The sequence below is a fragment of the Protopterus annectens genome, chromosome 2.part0 (assembly GCF_019279795.1).
Source record: "Protopterus annectens isolate FY-2018-M chromosome 2.part0, PAN1.0, whole genome shotgun sequence".
Taxonomy (NCBI): Eukaryota; Metazoa; Chordata; order Ceratodontiformes; family Protopteridae; genus Protopterus; species Protopterus annectens.
In genome coordinates this window covers 1,631,376,961-1,631,399,595 of record NC_056728.1, presented here as the reverse complement: position 1 = coordinate 1,631,399,595, position 22,635 = coordinate 1,631,376,961, and the positions used below count along the sequence as shown (strand labels likewise).

Here is a 22,635-nt window from a genome sequence, read left to right as displayed (position 1 = left end):
ATCGCCCCATAAGCCTGACTAGCTTGGTCTGCAAAGCTATGGAAAGGATCATCATGGACCTCAAAAATAAAGATATTGGGGACCTACAGACACTGGATCCTACCCAGTTCGGCTTTGTTAAGGTCAGATCCTGCCTCTTAAACCTGGTTGATTTCTTTGAAACAGTCACCAAGGCCATTGACGAGGGGAAGGTGGTCCACACAGCCTACCTGGACGCAAAAGCCTTCAATACAATACCCCACTGGCATTATAGATAAGCTCACCAGCTTAAATATAAACCCCTATGTCACTAGATGGATTGCAAACTGGCTCAAGGACAGAACCCACATAGAATTGCTGGAGCCATGTCAGACTCCAAACCAGTTACAAGTGGTGTCCCACAAGGCTCAGTCCTGGGACCTGTCTTGTTCGGTATATATTTCTCGAGGTACAGGCCAACACGGAAGGACTGTGGTTGACGTCTGCAAACTGGGTGCCATAATCGACTCTCCAGCCGACACAAGCATCCTCCAAAAGGCCCTCATAGAAACAGACAACTGGTGCCAGAGCCATGGCTCCAAGCTAAATGCCAAAAGTGTATAGTCATCCCCTTTGGCAAAACAAAGTGCCCACAAATTACCACATAGGTGGTAATCCATTAAGTACAGAAGAAGTAATTAGGGACCTGGGGACCCAAGTTGATAGCAATCTCTCATTTGACAACCACGTAGCCAAAGTGATTAGAAAAACATTTTATATAGCCCACCTAATCATGAAGGGATTCACATCTAGATCAGGGGAGGTCATCGTGCCTCTTTACTCATCCCTCATCAGGCCCATAATTCAGTACAATGCCCCTTTTGGGATGTACCTTACCAGACACCTGCAGCAACTGGAAAGACCCCAAAAGTACCTCACCAAGAGGATCACAGGGCTCAAACAGATGCCATATGCTGCCCGGTTAAAGAAACTCCAGCTCTACTCAGTGGCATACCACCTGTTCAGAGGCGATCTGTGCCTGATGTATAAATCCATGTCCAACCCAGAATTAATGGACATGCTATACCTCAGAAAATCCAAATCCCATCGACAAGAGACTTGAACCTCAGCACTGAAATAAATAGGACATGCTGGAGGGACAGATTCATAACCCAGAGGCTCCCTTCACTCTGGAATAAAATCCCAGTCCAGGTTAGGCAGAGTCCCTCATTGACTCTCTTCAAGAGGAATCTTGACGAGTGGATGGGAAATCGTAGGTTTACCCTGGGTATCACTTCTGTGTCACTGTTAGACAGAGGCACAGTATACTAACTTCAAAAAAGGGCATTGCAAAATAAATTTAAAATGGGAGGCGAAAGCCAAACACATTCTGGCTAGGCTTATAAATGCCCTAGGGCAGATAGCCTAGTATGAACCTATGAACCTATGAACCTATAACAGGGAGAAAAGGTAAAACAGAGGATTAGGGTATTGGGACATATAAGCCGATGGGTGTTAAATCTGTTAAAGAAATGCTAAATAGAAAAGCTGAAGAAAGTAAAAGGGGCATTGTGAATTTACAGGAAATCAAGTAAAAGAAACTGTGAATGAATTTGTAGAAAGTATCAAGAGATGGAGAATATGTGAAAGAGAATAAGAAAGGATTAGTACTGTAAACAGTAAAAATGGAATAAAGAAATTCTGGTGAAAATGGGGACAATGGATAGGCAATGTCTGATGACAATGGATGGGCAATGTTTAATGACAATGGATGGGTAATGTTTGATGCACTTTGGGGACAATGTATAAAATAAGGATCATTTATAGATGCAATGAACATTGGGACATTAGGGATATTTTCCACAGACTGTCTCTTGATATTTATCCCTTAAATGCTCTGTAAGTAAATATAGAACTCATCAAATGTCTGTCCCAGCTTTTTTAAATTATTGTGGATTTATTTATTATTCTGCACTGTATTTTGAATGTAAGACTATGTTTTTAGTAAATACGTTTCTGAGATTTGTCATATTATGAAAGCATATGATTGGTTGTAATAATTCATTTTTTCATATATCCCAGTGATTGTTGTGCTTCTCTGGCAATATTTCATGGGTGTTGGATGGCTTCCTCTTTCTGATCTGGTACAACTGTCCCAAGGTCTAACTTCTGCATAAATAAAGCCAATGAACTTGACATTTTCCATTTGTGAATGGTCTGCATTGGTTATTTTGGTCTTGGTTACTATAATATTTTGCTCCTTAAATTCTGTATGTCACATCTGTTAGTTTTAACTATAATCCTCCAGATTGGAAGATACTGTGGAAAGTTTTAATTGACTGCGCTGATTTAAATACATTTAACGTTTTGCTGAGGAGGACAGTGTGATTAAATAGACAATACACTAATCATTGTGTTACAGTAACTGTTGTTTGATTTATACATTATGAAGAAAATCTACAATAACCAAACCTGTTGTTTAGAACTGAGACAACTTGCCTTTGTAGGTGTGTTTAAAAGACTGCCTGTAGACTTTGTTGTACTGCTGGACATGAGTGGGCATGCCACTGTAAAGGCCAGAGAGATTACCTGAAATTGAACCTGGAACAGTGAAGACAGTACACATATGACAATGAAGACAATGACAAACAAATATATAAATCACAAGACAGACATATTAAGAAAATAAGCAATGTAAGGAAAAAAAATCCCATTATCAAACACTGCAAACCAAGACAAGCTATGCTTGCATTTTGCTCTTTATGTATGATAAAGAAAACTATACCATACTGATGCATTTAATTTTTTGATTATTTCAGAATGTTAATGTTTTTCTAATGACAGATTCATATATGTTACTAGTAGTGGCTCTATCCTCACATATGAAGGTTTCTGCATGCAAAAATATTTCTGAGGGGAAAAAGAAGCACTAGTGTACCATATCTGTTAGGTAAGAATGCAGAGCCACACAATACTAGCCATTATACCACTCCGACAAGATGTCTGCTTGCATCATTTGATCAAGTATTGATTTAAATCTGCATGTGAATTTAACTGATTTCTGTAACACATTCTGTAACACAGTAGGAGCAGGTGATAGCCCTTAGCAGGAAAATGCATTATGGGAAAAATATTTCTCTGCTCACTAGCGTAAAAGCTGCAAAATGTACTACGTCATGGGTTGGACTGCATTCTTATGTCCAGTTTTCCATATGATAGCTATATATGATGCAGATCTTTGAAATGGAAAGAGTCACAGCATCCAGTAATAAAAATACTAGGCAACTGCAAAAAGTCACAGCATCAAGTCAAAACATAGCACCAAGCTTTCTGTAATGTTTTACATTAACATCTGCAAGGTAAATCATTTTTATGTGTGAAGGTTCCAGACTGTTTTGTGTATTTGAATTGAAAATGTTGTCTTAGTGTATCCATTGTATCTCTAAGACAATAGTCGGAACTAATCTACTTATTGGGATGACTTAATAGGGGAGTTACGGGCTTCTACCAACAACCAAATGTTTGCATTAGTTAGAGTCAAGGACCATGTTTTGAAATGTGTGCTTTTCTCTACGTTTCCAGTGTAACAAGGAAGGGCAAACACTTAATTCTTTTTGCAAAAAAAAAAAAAAAAAACTTTTGCTTTTTCTTTGAGCACTGATGATCTTGATTATATTAAATAGTAAAGAATGTGATTGGTAAAGCTCTCATCCCATGCAGTATGGGATATATACCTCCCCCACATGAATGCATTAAATAGCAGGTTCTCTCAAATGTCTATTTATGATCTTCTAATTAGAGATTTCAATATTTGAGCCAGAATGCCAATAATTCTTTATATCAGTATGTAGCAAAAAAACAGTAACAATATTATACACCCTGCAAATAACAGGTAAAACTCAACAACAGAGGAAAAGTAACTATCACTTCAGTGTAAGATCAGGCAGACAGCATTTCAACAACAAGCTTGTCTTTGTCCAGGAGAAAATAAAACAGATGATAAAGGGCAATGGAAAGGCAGAAATGGCACGACATTTAATCAGAGAGACATAAATCCGAGGCATTTAAGAAAATGAAAATAAAGGAAAAGCAGAGCAGGACAGAGAAAATATTTAACAGTGATTTCAAGTGACAGGGAGTCATGAAGAAAAAATGAAAAAGAGAGCAGATTAGCTGACAGGTAGGCACGTGAATAACAAAACACAGCTCACTGTAAAAGGAGAATGGATAAACATCCATTTACGATCACTAATGAGCGCTAGGTCAAGACACTTCAGCTCATGCACCATTCAGTTACCTCACAGATGTTCCAGGAGGAACACTCATAGACGTAAATATGGCACTCTACAAGCATCTGGGGGCTGTCATCCTTCCAAAGTTGCCATAGTAGGCATATGTTCTGTTAGCTGACATTTCATGTCAAACAACATCAAATGTTTTATTTGTGTAAGATGCACATAAAGTAAACAGCAAAGAATAATATGAGCAGGGGATGGACATGCATGGTCCGCAGACATAGGCATCAATAGGATAAAAATTATAAAAAGGAGTTTTGGATGGGTGTAAAGCATTCTAGGTTCATGCTAGTGAAAGTTATTTATGCGGCTATTCCAACAATGGCTGTGTACTAGCTAAATCACTAGTGAAGGCATTCTAAAAGACCACACTTTTGAATATTACTACCATGTATGGAGCCAGGTATGATGACTGTTTTGATTCAAGTACCATGCCATACTCATGAGGTACTGCTCATTTTCACATGTTAATGTGCATCAACATTACCTGTGATATGTAGTAAAATACCAACACTGGAATTGCCCAGCTTCAAAATTAAGAATTCTGATGATGAAATGCCATGGTATAGTTGACAGATGATGAAAGGGTACAGCTGCCTTAGTAAGAAATTTTTGAACAAAAGCAAAATGAAGAATTATCCTTAATCTTTACTGGGCAACCAATAGACTGAATTGTATATTTATGTGAATCTAATTCATCTGTTCTACTTTCAAGTTTTTGCTTTTATTCTGGAATGAAATATATTATTATCAGCCTCACAGTGTATAGCTCTTTTATCAGTTAATGATTTTGCTATTCATGTGATGAACCACTTTCGATAGGTCTTTCACTTTGAGTATAGGATTATGTACCTCAGTATTCAGGACTGCTATCAGCCATTGTGTTTCTTTTTCTTCTTCAGAAAGCAGATCACCTATGAGATTAATTATATAGCATGTGTTTATTTGCTTACTGGTAATTTATTTATGTATTTATTTATTTATTTATATCACTGATTGCTTGCTTGTGGGTTGGTTTGGTGAAATGTTGCAACTTAATTTACAAATTGTTCATTATGAGTCTGGCATGTCCAGAGTAAGATGAAGAAAATAATGTTTCTTACTTGGTTTTACCATTGCCAAGCTTAGCAAAGCCTGTGCTGCCAACCATATTAGCCTACCCCATCCCATCTTACTGCCATAGTAATTAAAATATGAGAGCTTATAGTGATGATCTAATTGGCAAAGGCAAATAAATCATCCAGGATAGTAAAGGATCAATACATAGGTGAGCCAAAAGTAGCATAGTACAAAGGTCAGTCTTTTAACTACTACATAAAAAAGGTGAAGGGGATCGAACCATTTAAGAGACTGAAAGCAACAGCCTATGAAAGAGATTGACCAGTGAACTTTTCACAGATAGTTAATTATATAAAATATGCACAGAAAAACTGAATGTTGCCATAAAATGCAAAGCATCAGTACTACTGTAGCTTCATTAGACAGACTTAGAACACAGGGGATGTCTACAGTAATTTCCAACTCAAGTGAATATTAAAATGTGCTGCTTGTTTTAGCGGCATGTATTTACTTGTGAATTAGTCCACAGCTGGCCTGCTTCCCATTAACCACAATGTACCAAGGTTGATTGCTAATGAGAGGTACAGCAGTTTTAAATATTTGCTTCCACAGAATTGGAAATCCTACTTGAAGTTACTTTTCTTGATTTTTTTTAAGTAAATAGCTACACAACTTCACATGTCTGCAGCCTGTTCCCTCCTTCTGGACAGCACCAGATGGATATACCATATTAATGTTATGTTGACTCAAGCTGCTGACCTTCAGTCATGTGGCCTCTATCCATATAGTTCATTGCTGAAATGAATGTAAATGAGCGCTCAGTAAACAACGAACAAAAACCTGTAAAGAATGCTGGTCCTCTGTGTCTTGGTACACCCACCTCACAACAAGGTCACAAATAAACGGATTAGATGAAATTCAACCGAACTAAAGTGAAACGGCCAGGATAAATAAGAAAACTTTTATTGTACGAAGAGTTCGTACAATAAAAGTTTTCTTATTTATCCTGGCCTTTTCACTTTAGTTCGGTTGAATTTCATCTCATCCATTTATTTGTGACCTTGTTGTGAGGTGGGTGTACCAAGACACAGAGGACCAGCATTCTATATAGTTCATTGCTGTGTGAAGTACCTCTGTCCCTATGGTTCATTGCTGTGTGAGGTACCTCTGTGCTTATGCAGGTTTTTTTGAAGTACAAGTAATAGCTTTATGGTGGAAATAGTTCACTTTGTGTATTTAGACCTTTAAATACATATTTTCAAAAATGTTATCTCCAAAGATTTTTTGACCCAACTTGATGTCTGCCATGTAGAGCCTGTGTGGTTTAGGGTAGTGTTACCCAAATTGTGAGACCAAGCTCACTGGCTATGCTTGGACCTCCTTTGGTCAAAGCCCAAGCAAGTCTAAAAAATGTGTACTTGTTTATTTATTTTCATTTTCCAGGAAAGTCTAAAAGTGCAAATAGAAATATTTTTAGGCAAAGACCTGGGGAAGAAAAGCTACAGGAAGAAAATACAAAGTGCAACTAAATGAATATAGAAGTAATAGGACTATAAAAACAAAAATGAAAAATACATCAAAGCATCATTGTACAAGTTGCAAAGAATGAAAAATGCATGAAATATCAGTGTGCAATTTAAAAATAAAGGCTTTATAGAACTAAGCAGAATGATGAGGTAACGTGACTTAACACAACTTTTAACAACTAGTACCCTAATCTCTCTCCTGGTACTAACCACGCTGGTATAAACACTGGCTCTAGATGATTTGGTCATGTTGACTGATGTTGATGATACCCCAACCTGATGTAAAAATGGGAAAAAGGAGCTTGATGACAACAGCTAAACTTTTAAGAACCAAGATTCCAAAAGTTAACTTGGAAGAAACTTCTGATACTACTTTTCTAAATGCTCCATGCAAAAACATAACAGGCAAGGAAGTGCAATCAAGTCAAAGAAATAACTTGTCAAACATAACCCTATAATATAGTAAGCAGGTGAGACATACCATCGCCCTTGATTCCAGAAAGTAATGAGAAGTGAAGCAGGTGGGGGAGATAAAGAAGTATAAACAGACTATGGCTGTGCTGTAGAAAATAACAGAAGGGGATGCTGACAGAGAGTAAATTACACGGATCACGTTTTTAAGCGAGGCGAGATAACATTTGGGGAGTTGGTCTACAATCTGACAGCACAAGAGGGGAAGAAGAGGAGTGAACTGGGTGATTTGGGGTCAGACCCTGCAAGTCTACAACATACTAGTAGTGATGAAATGTGAGCTATGTGAAAATTATCTCACAGACAAAAATAGGATTACTGTAATAGAAGCAACAGGCAGGCAGTGGCTAGGGGAAACAATAAGACGTATGATAAACAGGAGACAGAAACAGATATGAAATAGGCTTTGTGTTTATCTGGAATCAGATTAAATGCAAAAGTATTTAAACATTGTATATGTCAGAATGCCACTGCGGTGGTGGTGCTGCGGTAGCGTTGTTGCCTCACAGTAAGACGGTGTCCTGTTCGATTCTCAGCTAAAGTGTCTTCTGTGTGGAGACATGTGTGAATGGGCGTACCTTCGTTGAAGGTTGTACATCAGGGCTGGCAACTCGATATGTAAAAATCTGCTGCCAGTCATTAGCGGACCGGAGTTCCGCTGTGGTGACCCCTAACCGGGAAAAGCCGAAAGATACAACAACATATGTCAGACTGCCAATACATGGTAAAAGAATAATAATCTGAGGTCCTAGTTAGTGTGTGTGTGTGTGTGTGTGTGTGTGTGTGTGTGTGTGTGTGTGTGTGTGTGTGTGTGTGTGTGTGTGTGTGTTTGTTTTGTGGACCAGTCTCCTTCTGTACAATTGTATATAGGCTTGTTTCAAATTTTTTGAAAGGGCCAAAAGTACTTGTTTCTCAGTTTTGGAACATTCTGGCACTTTTCTGATGTTTGGATTGTATTCCACTGGGACAGATTCTGAGGATTTATAACTTAGAGTATCAAAATAATGCTAAGATGATTAACTTCTAAGATGGGTTAACACTAGTAGCTCATAGTTATACTCATTGTTTGTTTAACTGCAGGACAAACTGCAAATCACAAAAAAAGATAAAAATAATGGTTTTAAAAAGAATCGACACTTTATAACAAAAAACAGTAAGCATTTTTGTCTTCCACTAATTCAAAGACTTCATCACACTAAATATTCAACACAGTCAAAAATATTTAAATTGCATTTGAAATTCATCATATGACTCAAGCCACCCAATAATTTAAATGTTTAAATTTTCTCAACTTCAAAACACATTTCTAATCTATTGCACTATTCAGTCGTGACTACACTTAAAGCATTTAGCAAAATTGTCAGTTTGATTTCCAGTAAGGTTTTATCATCACCTAATCTTGTACCCTTATCAACTTTATCCAATACAAAAAATAAAATCTTTCTAAATATTTTTACAATGTTGTTTATACTTTTGCGAAGCATCATTAATATATATCGTTTTTATAACATACACATGTTCATAAGATGTAGTCTTAAATAATCTAGTAGTTTTGACTACATAAAAATATTCACATGCAATGCACTGTGCAAAATAAACAACATTCTTAAACTGACAAATGAGGTTTGGCCACAAACCAAGTTGTCCTAGGACATCTTCAAGAGGGATGTATTAGTGGGAGTTAGTTGGGTTGGGGAGGTGAAAGGGTTAAATGGAGGGAGGGATGATTAGGAGGAAATGAGATAAGGGGGGAGGGGATTAAGGGGTTTAGACAAGTGTAGCTGGGTAAGCAGTCACATTTGGGTGTGAACTTACTAAGGCAAGTTTACGTTCGAGATGACCTGTGGGTTCCTGAAGGGCAAGTGGACCTCAGGTTCCGGGTTGGTGGCAGTTGGTTTGTATGTGAAGCATAGTATATGTAAGTAGTAGATATGTATCTATATTATATTTACATATATTTAGGCTATTAGGTTTTAGGGGTAGTTGCAGAGATTGGTTGTTATATTATGGGAGAGTCTTTGTTGGGAAGGACGCATGTAGTTTTGCTCATTGGGAATGATTGGGGCGTGAGGTATGGAGAGTAGACTTTGTTTAATTGGAAGTCGTATCGGTACCGGTGCTTGAGTTTTCTTTTGGGTGTAATAGTTATAGTTTGGATTTGGGGTGGCTGCCCATTGGTGAGTGCTAGTGGATTCGTTTGCTTGTTGGCATGGAGGGAGAGGTTGAATTTCATTTTTTTTTTTGTTTTGTTTTCTGGTGGGATGACCATTTCTGCTTGTGGGTTGCCAGGCCTGTAGGCAGGAGAACATGATTACATTTTTTTTTGAGTTGTGGGCTGGTCTAGCTGCTTGGGGCAACATTTGAGGAGATGTCCTTCTGCTTGTTGTGGTGGTTGTGGGCCAGAGGGAGCTGCAATGGCTGTTTATATATCATCCGATTGTTAAGAGAGCTTTAGCTGTAGCTGCCCTATACAGATTCTAAAAGTTAAGAAGCTTTAGTTCTGTTGTATTTTAAAGCACATTTGTACATAATTAACACCTCAACTGGTCACAAAAAATAAATTAGCAATGTATTTTATGTATCACAATTTTGTTAATAGTTTATGGTTTAGCTTATCAGTACAGGGAATACAATTCCAGTTTATGTTTAATCTACTCATAAATCTTTAAACTAGGATAATGAACCATCTTTAAACCTTGGTCATGAACCAATCTGACTACAAACAATGTGGATCATTAAATCAAGACCTAGTTGTGGGCCGGAGGGAGCTCCAGTAGCTGTTTCACGGGCTGCGAGTTTAATAGGGAGAAGGCTGCTGCTGCACATGTGTGTTGCAGCATCTGCATGGACTAAAAAAAAAAGAAGATGGGAAGGAATGGAGACTGTGGGTCTGAGGGTGGTGAGGGGTGGACAAGGCATGTCTCTCGACTGTCCTGTTGTAATGGGTGTCCTCCTTTCACCTTGTCACTGGTCATCATGGTTGTAGTGGTGGATGATGCCTGCGTGAATGGAGTGCAGCGTTGCATTTCCTTTTGGTTCCAGCTTTGGGATTGGACTGTGTCTCACTGTGGCACATCTTTCTGCATGTCTCGGGAGTTTGTATTTCTGTTTTGTATCTCCTGTGCTGAGCTGCGCACTCCAGGAAATCTTTGGGGGTTTGTGAGGCATGCTGGATAGCCTTACAGTGTTAGCAAGATAAATAGATTGCTTAGTGATGTTGTGTGCCACACTTTATGCGATGCAAGACAGTAGAAGTCTCTTATTTTATGCCACAATGGCATACTCTGGTTTCAAGCACTTGAACTTCGTATGTCTTTTCAGAGGGTGGGTAGGACAGTGCTTTCCTTTTGGCTCATTGTTTGGTGTCAGTAGAAGGGTAGGGGATGCAATTACCATGGTTTGATCTGGGACAATGGGCATTTTGTGTGTAGCATCATCCTTCCTTCTTTGGGGGGGACTTTTCATCTGCCTGCATGCAGGGTGCTCCCAGGGGAGCATATAATTGATGATTGGTTGCGGCGGTTGGGTGGTCGGTGCTAAGGCCTGAATTTTATGGTGCTGCATGGCCTGTGATGATTAAAGAAGCAGAGTAGCCACAGTTCTGTACTGTACACAGACAATTCTATTGCCTTGGCCCTCTTCTCACTGATTCTGTTTTCTGGCCATTCAAGTCTACAGGTAGAGAGGTGACTGGAGCGTTTGCCGTGGTGGTGCCATTCTGGATGTGTTTGGGGGGGACGGGAGTAGCAGCCACTATATGAATGTGTGGAGTGTCTTTAACCTGTGGGGGGATCTCCTTGGACAGGTAGTGGGGTTTTAGTTGTCATACCATTCAGGAAATGCCTTTTAACACAAATATTGCGATTCGGTCTGTTTTTCTGTTTCTTGGAGCAATTTTGGGTGAGTTACAGCTATCACTGTGTCCTTAATGGACTGTCGAGCACCAGTGCTCACAGGGTCATGTCATTCTGGGAAAAGGGGGGGCATTACTGGATGTTTGGGGATTTATACTGATGTAACACCGGTTATCTGGTAGGCCTCTTTAAGCAGTAAAGAGCGATAGCTCAGAATTTGTCCCTATATTATGTTGTTGGCCAGCAGTTACTTATAGCTGGGCTTACAACTTTGCCTTGGTGAAATCGGGGGGAGGGTGGGCATGTATTCTCCTGCTATGTTGCCGTGCATGGACATTTCTGCCCTGAAGTGCAGAGGGGATGGTATTTAGTTCATTTATGCTTTCTTAAATTTTGGGTTTTCTATGCAGGGATTTTCATATCTGCAAGATAATTTACAGACATTATAGGGGGGGGTCATAGTGATAATGTCTGTCACATAGACATATTTAAGTTGCAATGGCAAGGTGATTAATTTGTTTTTCTGTTGCAGGTCATGGAGATATGGAATTTTAGTGGGTATCAGTTGGTGACCTGAAGAACAAGGATTCAAAAAGCTGTTGGAAGCTGTTTCAATGGAGTCCCAGTCATGGTGTGGGGCGCAATACCGTCAGAAGATGGGTGGGCACTGAGTGAGCAGTGGTTAGTGCACTTCTGACATGACTTTGAAAGGTAATGGATCCTGCTTGTATGGATTTTGTTAGTTGGAGTTGTGCACGATGGGGTTGCAGAGGGTGGTATGGTGGTGTCAAAGTAATGCAGGGCTGGGGCTGTGTATGGTAAGTTGGGTGTGCAGGTGACGCAGAGCTATGACAATCATATGAACATAGGAAAGAATGAGGTTAACGGTTTAGGGTTTGTTGTAGGTTAGCAGAGTACAATTTCTTATTTCCATATATGGTTCCTTCTATCCATCAAGGGACATGGGTGGAATCCTGGAGGTGAATTTATAGTCATTCATACAGCTTGGTAAAGGGATAGATAGATGAGGTGTGCTTGTCATTTCAAAATGTGGTTTTTGGGGAGTTATGCATTAGGGAAGTAGCATGTCAATCTGTTTAAAGGGGTTTCTTGAGTATTGGTTAATTACTGTGTAACTTAATATTGTGTGGCTTTTGATTAATTTACTAGGGATACACTTTAGGACAGATGAATAGGGAGAGTCATGGGCATATGGCAGATAGCATAGGTAGACTACAAGGGGGATTGTTTCAAGTATGGTAAAGCAGGGTGAATGGAGCACCTTGTAGTCACAGGTGATGCTACTTTGACTGCAGTAAGTCATGTCAGATTTGCTGTAGTTAGGGTAGTGTGGGGTATGTGCATAGTTGCTTGTGGAAGGGTACAACTGTGCTGGAGATTTATGAGGAGTGTGGGATCTCCACAAAGGGGTTGGAGTCACAATAGTCATAACACCATATGAAGTTAATAGGCGAATGGATCCAGGGCTTTTACAAGCCAACCAAGTTCAGCCATGCTTTCAGACGGGTGGAACCTTGGAGGTGAAGTTAGTTATCCATTTAGTTCTTTAAATGGTGTTTCTGGAGGGTCTGTAATGTGTCCCATTGGACAGGAAGTTGGTGTCTGATCTTAAGGTGGTATCATTGGAGTGAATTAGGAAGTAGTACCCTGGTCAAAAACAAGAGAATGGCACATACTGCTGGAATACGGCTTATTAACAATTTCATTGGGAAAGTTAAGCAGGCTATATCCTAAATAAAAAAAAAAAAAAAAGAGAGAGAACGGTTGCCCTAACTCATACTTCAGATAGTGTTGAAGGAATATAGTGGTGGGTCCCCCTGATAGCATTTAAGATTAAGATATTTTGGTTTATGGCAGTGCATTAACAGTTTCTTTTCTTTTACAGATTAATGAAGGATGAGCGTATATTGGACATTGTGCCCATAGCGGGAATGATGGGTAGTGCAGTTGGGAAAAGGTGCGGAAAGTCATATCAGTTGGTGACCTGAAGGTTATGTATGCTGTTTGGCTGGAGTGGTTACTTGATTCAAGCTTGTACACAGGGCTGGACATTCCAGTTGGTCAGGGAGGATTTAGCGGTAAATTTTGTATTTTCACGGGGGACAGGGTTACGTTAGTTTACAGAATTTTGCACGGTGGCCTGATTGCCATCTGGTAATGACTGTATTGGCAGGGGTTTAAGGTTGAGTACGCAGAGTACTTCATTGCTGGTATTAGGAGTTCAGGAACTAGGTTAAGGGGTTCTGGTTTTCTGGCCCTTAGTGTTAGATTATTAAAGTTTGGGATTAGACTATTCCCTGCAGTAATCAGATTACTGCACATCCAGAGCTGTGTAGTTTGGGGGGGCTTCTGTGATATGCTAGATTTGACCGGGTCCTGGGTTCCAGACTTATTAAGGGTTTTTCCTTGGCTAGGTGCAGATTTGTGTTCAAAGGATTATACAAGCAGTCTTTTAAGCAGGTTTTCTAATGTTATATACCAGGTTAAGGTCTTTAGAGTAAGTAGCCATGTCATCAGATAATGTGCTGATAGGAGGTGGGTGGTAGATGTCTGACTTTTAGAAGTAGGGTCCAGTTTCATGGGGATATATATTATGGTGGCAATATGGACCTCTGGCACCGTTAGCTGCGGTATCTCAGGTTAGTTAGAAGATTACATGAGTGTGGCAGGAGCTTGGAGTAGGTTTATAAGTAATGTATATGGTAGAGTTGTTACTAGCTGGGGCACATTGTATTATAGCTGCCAGGCGATAGCAGATTGTTGGGCTGGATTGTTGATTGATATGGTACAGGCTTGTTAACAAGGCAGGGCACTTCAGTGGAACAAGGAGGAGTGGGCAGCTACTACCTCAGTTGGGTGGGTTTTAGGGTTATGCTAATTGCTAAATCTTGTATAGTAGTTTACATGATAGAGGGCTAGGGTAGGTTTCAGTAGTGTGAAAATTAGGACATTACTATTGTCAAGTAAGTTGGTTGTAAAGGGTGCTTGATAAATGGAGGGTTAGTGGGCTACAGATTGTTTGATTGCCTTTTTCTGGATGTTTTGAAGTTAGTAGTTGAGTGGTTTGGGGATTACAAATGTTTTCTTGACTTGGAATAGAGGGTATGATGTTAGGATTACTAGGTGGCTGATTCACTAAGAAAGGAAAATCAATTTGGCGATTACTCAGGGTTCGAATGTACTTTACAGATGATGGGTACACCAAATGATGTTTGGCTTAACCCTTCCCTTTATGGGGAGTAGTTGGTGAAAGTTTGGGTAGAAGGGAGGGGGAACAACCTGGTCAGGTTAGTTGGTGGATAAGAGGGACAGGCTTGCCCTCTTCTGTTCCCCTCTGGTGTCTGAGTTCATTTCAAGGATTTGGAGAAAGGAAAATGAGCAGCTGGAGGAAGTTTGCTGAAAAGAAAAGCAAGCTGAGGTAAGGATGCTGCTTATTTGTTGGAAGGTAATTCAATGAATGATGTATGAAGTGAGATGGGACGCTGCTTCATAAGTAAAGCAAGCGAGAAAAGGTATGGACACTGCTTACTGGGACAGGGTGAGCAGGTACGCTGCCCTGATTAACATTACAAGAATGTTTATGCTGTGTTTAGAACCAACTATATTGTATCTAGTTATAATTAATAATTTTGATGATCAAAGCTATGTTATGGAAGTTTTAATAAAGGTCGTCAAATGTCAATCAGTGTGAAGTGTTTATGGAAGGGGACCAGGACAAGTAAAAATTCTGGACTGCAGCCACTGTCTTTTTTTAAGGTTCTATATAACTTTGGTCGGTAATCACTTTGATTTTTTTTCAATTGCAAATCACACTATTACAACATTCTTTTGCTCCATCTGGTTATCAGTGCACCCTGGATTTTCTACAAACTTTAATTCCTGCTAATTTACACCTCTGAGGATATGATATTTTCACTGGATCACATGTTATTGGCACGCCATCAAGTTTTAATTGTATATGATATTCTCCAGCAAACTTATTCAACCTGCAAATGAATCAGTATGGTCAGACATGAGATCATTGCTAGGGTCCTGTACAGGGTCAGATATGTGTCTGTAACTACATGACCCTGTTATCATGTACTGTTTAGTTTTATACTGTGAATTTCTTTTAACTTTCCAAATCAAACAACCCATAGATATTATTTTTTGTCTTCAGTTACTGTATCCAGTTTTTTTTTACTTCAGTATCACCAACAACATATCATCAATCATATTTCTGTATGAATGCATGCAAATTCTTTGAAGCACATTTATTTTGGTTAATATAATTTTTCAGCACATATTCTATAGATTTTATTTAAAAATAGGACAATGCATCTACTCATGCATATAGTAACTCCTAATTATATCAGCTTGATTTTCTATTACATGAGCTTCTGAGCTTTTTATTTGTACCCCGTGGCTGTTTTTCCTCAGTACATTGTCACATAGCTCTCTTTTCCCATTTATAATTTTTTTTTCATTTTTATTTTACTCATATTTTATCCTGCACATCTTTTTTCCTTAGTGAAATTGTTTTAATTGTATTCTAGTAACTTCCCTTGGCCTGCATAGCCATCATATTGATAATGGCAAGTCTATTTATTTTAAACATCTGCCCTTGTTTTATTGTTTCTTCTGCCACAAACTGTTCTATCTCTTATTAATGAATCATTCTTCTCACCAAGATCAGAGTGCCTTACTTTCTTTTTAAGCTCAGTAACTTAAACATCCATAGTGTCTGCAGGACCTTGTGCCTTTATAAATAACAAATAAATAAACTGCAAATGTCTTCAGTGCTTTCAATTAATTACTGAATATCTTAATTGCTGCTTCTGTTTCTGTTTATCTCCTGCTCAAGAAAATGGAAGAGTTAATATATTCATGGCCTCTTCCCAGTGACACAAACAAATGTAACATACTATACATTGTCAGGCTTCTCTGCTAATCCACTTGTATTACTGAGTAAATCAAATTCTAAATCCAAAGCTTCACTTGCAATGAGGAGAAAATCAAATTTTTAGATACAAAGCTTATAGTTGTATGCTAAGATTCAAAGTGAGAGGATACCTGTTAGCAGCAGCTTGTGTGTCCTTTGGTTCTAAATGGTTCTAAATTATGTTTCTGTCCTTACGAATACATATACTCTTAAAAGCAAATGTGTTTCTTCTCACCTACAAATATCTTTAATCAGGTCTGCAAATTTTACTTCACTTCTTGCATCTTTTGATGTTGGTGGGCTTGTGAGGAGGCTGAACAAATAATGTAGAGCAACTTCCACGTGCTCTATATTTCTAGAAGGTAAGCATACTACATGGCATTTTATTTCTCTTAACTAGCTGATAGAGCTTAAAGATCTATATCCAATATTCTATATCATCAAATCTGATCTATTCATATTCCAATGGCCAGATTAAGGGGACAATTCAAACTGCCAAAAATCATTAAATAACCAGTGACTGCTGATAGATGTACATTGACATTTGGTAGACAATAAAAATACTTTCTTGCAAGATGAGAAAATGCAGCTGAGGCCAAACAGGTAATAAATATGTATATGTGTATGTATATGGTTACTAGAACAGATTGGTTATTTACTTGAGTAATACTGAGTTATTCACAGTTATTAACTACTGATCATAGCCTGCCACAATGAGGCATGCATGGTCAATTCTGAGTACTCCTGTAGCCTACATGTGTTCAAGTGTGATATTATAACGACATTCCATTCTGGGCAATCATATTTATTTACTAGACAGGTTCATGTCTATTCATTGATATAGAACACAAATCCTTTCTAATCTAGTAACTCTGTCCTTTGGGAATAATCTTCATTGTTATTTCATGTTGCCTGGATGCTCTACTCTGTTCACATTTGTACCCTATATGTGTTCAAATGTGAGTTTCAGAGGATATTCCATTCTACTTAATGATGTTGACTAGATAAGTTCAATTCTGTTCAGTGATGTAACCCATAAACCCTATGTGTTGTAAGAGTCTATGTTGTTTGACAGCATATAACTTCCATTGTCCATGCTTTTGGATTTTTATGCTATAGAAAGTGTCTTGTAAGTGTGTAAATTGTGATTTCTTCCCAGCAGTTGCATGTGTATACTCTACTCAATTAATGGATGCATATGCGGCTTGTGTGAATTCCTCCCAGCTATTCTGTGTGTGGTTTCCCTACACCTCATCTAGTACTAATTGAACGAGGTTCCAGCTAGCCATGTTTGACTGATTGATGTTGAACTTTGTTTTCATGGTTATCCATGGGAAATTAGTGCTGGCATAGCTTCTAACCGTGCACAGGCACTGAATCTTTTTTTTCAGCTTCTTGCCTTTAGTTCATGTTGATGTTATCATGAAGTTTGTATATATAAGTTTGGAGGGTGAGGGGTTAACCCTCATATTGAGGGGATTGAAGGAAAATTTTTTTTTTGGTTGGGCTCTATTCCTAACCAGTTGAACTCAAAGAGTTGTTTTCTCTCTAAACTGTAATTCTGTGAGTCATAGTGAAAGCTATACATGTATATGCCTCTAAGCTAACTGACTTGTGTAAATATAGCTGCATCACTGTTAAACTTAGCACTCTAATGTATCCGTATGGATCTTAATGCATTAAAATCCTTCATAGATAGTTTGCAGTCCAGAAGACCATTGCAGAGCTAGATCAACTTCCTAACTGATTCAGAGTGCTTTCTAGTTATGGAACTTGTTCAAAGTCTCACAGCTTATTCTTAATGTTGTTCTGTATATTCTGCCACCTTTTATCATTAATTACTGGTTCTATGTCTGTTCTTATAGCTGACTGCAACCTGGGATAAGACTGTAATTGGTTGATTTTTGATCAATACTCTCCTCTGTAAACAATAAATAAATAAATGGAGGCTAGGGGAATCAAACACTGGACTTCAGGAAATAGCTCATTAACAGTTCATAGTCTATCAGTAATTGAGCACTTTTTGTCTTTTGTCTTACAATCTTATGTTAGTACCTCTGTTACCCAGGTCATGAGTGAAAATGGTCCATGGACCTGTACACCAACCCAATTAAGAAACACTAAATACATTACTAAAATAAAATAATGAAAGAACAATATACCTGACTTCTTTAAACAGGATAAAGAGAAGGAGAGTGCACTAATAATGAATTAATGACTTGCCTGTCTTCTTTAAAAAAGATGAATAGAGGAGAGTGCATCAAAGTTCCACAGAAAGGCAGCCAGAAGGAGTAGGTATTAAGAGGCAGAGCAGGTGAGGCCTTTCATTGTTTGTACTAAATATACCAAATATAGAAAGCTGCTGAGAAGGAATCAGAGACAGTTTTGATGCGAGTATGTGTCAGAAATGCTATAGTAAAGTATTGGAATCGAGAAGCCTCTAGCCATGAGATATGTCAAGAAGTATCCAGAGAGGCATCCAAGAAAGACTCTATAGATCCATTTCAGATACAGCAACAAATCTGGAACATTCTAAGAGCCAGTCAGAAGGGACACTTCTGAACTAGTTCTTAATACTGCAGCAGATGAAGTACTGATGGCAGACTCTCTCAAATAATTCAGATTCATATATTATTGAAGGAGATACAAAATACTCAGATAACTGCAAGGACTGAAAAGTAAGGATTTTTTTCCCATAAAAGTTAAATATTTACTAACATTTCTTCAGCTTTATATATGAAATAGTTAGTCAGATAAAAAGAATTAATACTGAAATGTCCTTGAATGTATAAAGTTCATAGTAAAGCAGTGTTGAAATGTACAGAAACATATAAGTTACATATCAGGAATATAGGTAATATCACATACAGTAAGAAGGAATCTTACCTTAAAAAAGGAGAGTATAATAGACAGTGTATAGTTTTAAGAAGCTGGTACCTTGACCTAATGTATCCATTTAAATAGTATGCATCATGTGATCCTACTCCTTGTACGCTGGTGTATTTTGAAATACATGGTGATGAAGCTAGCTGTTTGCAACTGCTGTCTGTCTCATTATTCTAGCTATCTTGATCAACAAAATGCTGCAGTCCCAAATGCACTTTTTTCTGATTATTTAATTTTCATCATAGACTTTATTGAAAGCAATACTGCTAGACCTTAACAACTCTTATTAACTATCTCAGAACTAAAAATAATATGAAAGGAACTCTATGCAGCATATAGAATCACAAGGCTGTTTAAAGTAAAACAAGGATTACAAGAGCATCCCTTTCAGTTTTTGCAGTTTTTCAGTTTTTTCAAGGCCTAGAAGGTCAAATTTGGAGCAGGCCTTCATCAGACTGCTTAGATAAAATAAGTACAATATAAGGCATTGCAAAACAAACCTTTGCCAGCATCTTTTTTTCCTAAAATGAAATTCCCATCAATATTATGTCAAGATGAGTTTTATTCATTCGATAGCACAGAAGCTGAACAACATCACTAAGGACACAAACCCCAGGATTCAGCAAGCTCTGCATGGTGTGTAGGAATAGTGCAGGAGCTGCTGGAGGCAATATGGCCACCGTGTGGTCCAGGAATAAGCTCCCGGGACATGCATGAGCGATCCTGCACTATTCCTGCACGGACACAGCTCCTGTATGCAAATTATCCCATCTGCAGGTGAAAACCATGCAAACGAGGTGAATTTGTGATCCAGGAAGCTGCCAGCTGGCTGTGCAGGCCTATGCAAATGAGAGGAATAATACAGAATCCCAGAGCCATCCTTATGGCTAGCCTGTACCCAACCGTGTCGGTACAGGAAGACCATGATGCAAGCCTAAGAGGTAGCTGACACCATAGAGGGGCATGTCAGGCATACTGTATGCTTATTGGAGGCCTGTGACTCGGGTTTGCCCTTACCTTAGCACAGCTAAGCAAGTGGGTGTGTTTGAAGCTGCCAAGCACTCTTTTCATTGCCAAAGCACGTGTGCGTGCCACGCACCATGTTTTAAAGGAAAAAAAAAGTAAACCAGGAAATAGCAGCTCCATGCACATCTGAGCAATGTGTTTGCGTGGCACACCACCGGGCTTAAACAGGAAGGCAATGGGAAGGGAAAACAGCAGTAGGAAGGTAATCAAGGAGAGCTAGCATAGCTGCCAGGTGAAATGTATCAGAATCAGCCAATTACACAGGCAGCAGACCAGCCCAGTCCACCACTATAAACTATGCAAACACCTTTCAATCTGTTTTTTCCCACAAACTCTACTCCACTGGTGTGCACAAATGGGGAAACTTTACCTAACAAAAGCGACAAAATGATAGGGGCTGCAGTAGCTATCATAAATCAACATGTGGAAGAGGCTTAGGGTGGTGAGGATGAGAATGCTGATGAACCTGCAATGAGGAGAAAGAGAAGAGTGTACAGAGCCAGAGTAACCTACCAGGGGCTACATGAGCTGAAGATAGTGGAGCGCTATAGGGTGGACGGGGACCTCCTACAGCAAACTGTTGAGCTGTGCTGGCCACACCTCACACACAGAACCAACAAAGGGGAACACATCCCAGTGGATACCAAGGTATGTGTAGGCCTAAGAATACTAGCCACAGGTACCTTAAAATAGTCAACTGGGGATATCATGGGGATCTCACAGGCATCAGCATCCAGGGTACTCCAGTTCCTGTATGCCATGTCAACACATGCTGGTGAGCACGTATATTTCCACAACATCTGTGAGGCGTTCTCCAGCAATATACATCTCTTCCACCAAATAGCAGAATACCCTGAGGTAGTGGGTGCTATAGACTGCACTCACATACACATCAAACCACCACTCGGTGAACAGGGAAGGGTCTAATCAACAGCAAGGGCTTCCCCTTCATTAACTACCAGGTCATGTGCGATGCCCAGGGCATTAAAATGAATGTGTGTGCTGGCTGCCCTGGAAGCTATCACAACTCCCACATCTGGCATATGATGCAGCTGTACCAGAGATTTGCCAATGGGGACATCCCTTACAGGTACCTAGTGGGGGATGCTGGTTATGCTCTGGAGCCATGGCTGATGACACCCATCAGAAATGCACACACACCTGAACAAGAACTCCATAATGAGGCACATGTGCAGACCAGAATCATAATAGAGCATGTGTTTGGGATGCTCAAGTCATGGTTCTGGTGCCTGGATACATCCAGTGGAGCCTTGCAGTACTCACCAGCTACATGTACCCAAATTATCATCGTATATGCCAAGCTACACAATATGATCCTGCGAAAACAGCTGCAGCTGGAATAACATGGGGCAGGGCCACACAGCCCCCCACCATTGCCAAGGCCTACACAGGCACAGTGTGACTCAGAGGAGGAACAATCTGAACTTGCCCCAGTAGGCAGGAGGAGGCATGCCCAGTATGCCCAGGCCATGGCAAAGAGGCAATGCACAGCACATACACTGTCATGGTAGGAACCCAGGGAATGACACCTCTCTCTGATTCGCACATACAGTAAAAGGGATGCCAAACATGACACTACCTGTGCTTAACCATGTATAGGGAGTGAACTTTGTGCATCCAACCTAGTCAGCCCTCTAGCACCATCCTCAAGACTGGCACAACCACAAGGTAAGTCACTATCCCTATCAATTGCCGAATGGAGTAGTATGTTTTGCTACTTGTATCTATGGTATGGATGTGAGCATGCAAGGAAATCGGGTGGCTGAATGGGATGCCAGCAGATAGTAGACACCTATAGTGGCAGCATGAGATCTGCAACAAATACTGGTATCACCACAGTAGCCAGTACTAGAAAAGGTGACAAAACTCACTGCAGGAAATGTGGTGGGCCACATGTGTGTCCGTAGGACACACACATGCCAGAAAGGGAGGCTCACATACACAACACCAGTCTCAGCCAGCAGGACAGGTGTAGACAAACACAAACAAAGGCTGTGCTAAGGCCTCTGATTGATGGCTATGGAGAACATCCCCGCTCCAGACCTACACAGACAGACTATAGTAGGTCAGTCAGTGGGATGTTAGTTCTGAAGGGTAAGAAGTCTGAAACTGGAATGTAAGTCAATCAAATCTAAGACCTGTAGTACACTGATATGCCTCTAGTCAGCATGACAGGTCAGAATGCAGAATTAAATTGAGTACCTGAAATACCAGTACAGTCATAGCAAATGTATACAAGTGTCAAGTGTGCCCCCCCCCAATCTTTTGTAGAAATGTAGTAACATATTTGTGTAGGTATAATAACTGTGGAGCACAGATTACCTGAGTTGGCCAAGGTAGCAGGATAGATTGTAGCATGTGTGCAATATGCAGAGCTGCATGTGTTAGGTTGGTGTGTGTTGTATATTGTGTGAGAGTGGTCAGAATGTAGGCATGGTGAGGTTTGTCCTGGTGGCCATTGGCCAGTACTGCCAATGACAGGGCCAAGTTCTCACAACTGTAGTGCCAAAAACAATGCATCCCAATAAAACACATACCAGCAGTAAGCCATAGTAAATGTTTGGAAGTAATACGTGTCACCATCTGAAAGATGGACA

General features: G+C 39.6%; 1 protein-coding gene across 1 annotated transcript in view; it reads right to left on the bottom strand.

Moving 5' to 3' along the window:
* Nucleotides 1-22,635, bottom strand: part of LOC122792862 (peroxidasin homolog) — a 1,098,019-nt gene that overhangs the window by 325,670 nt on the left and 749,714 nt on the right. The window lies entirely within an intron of this gene.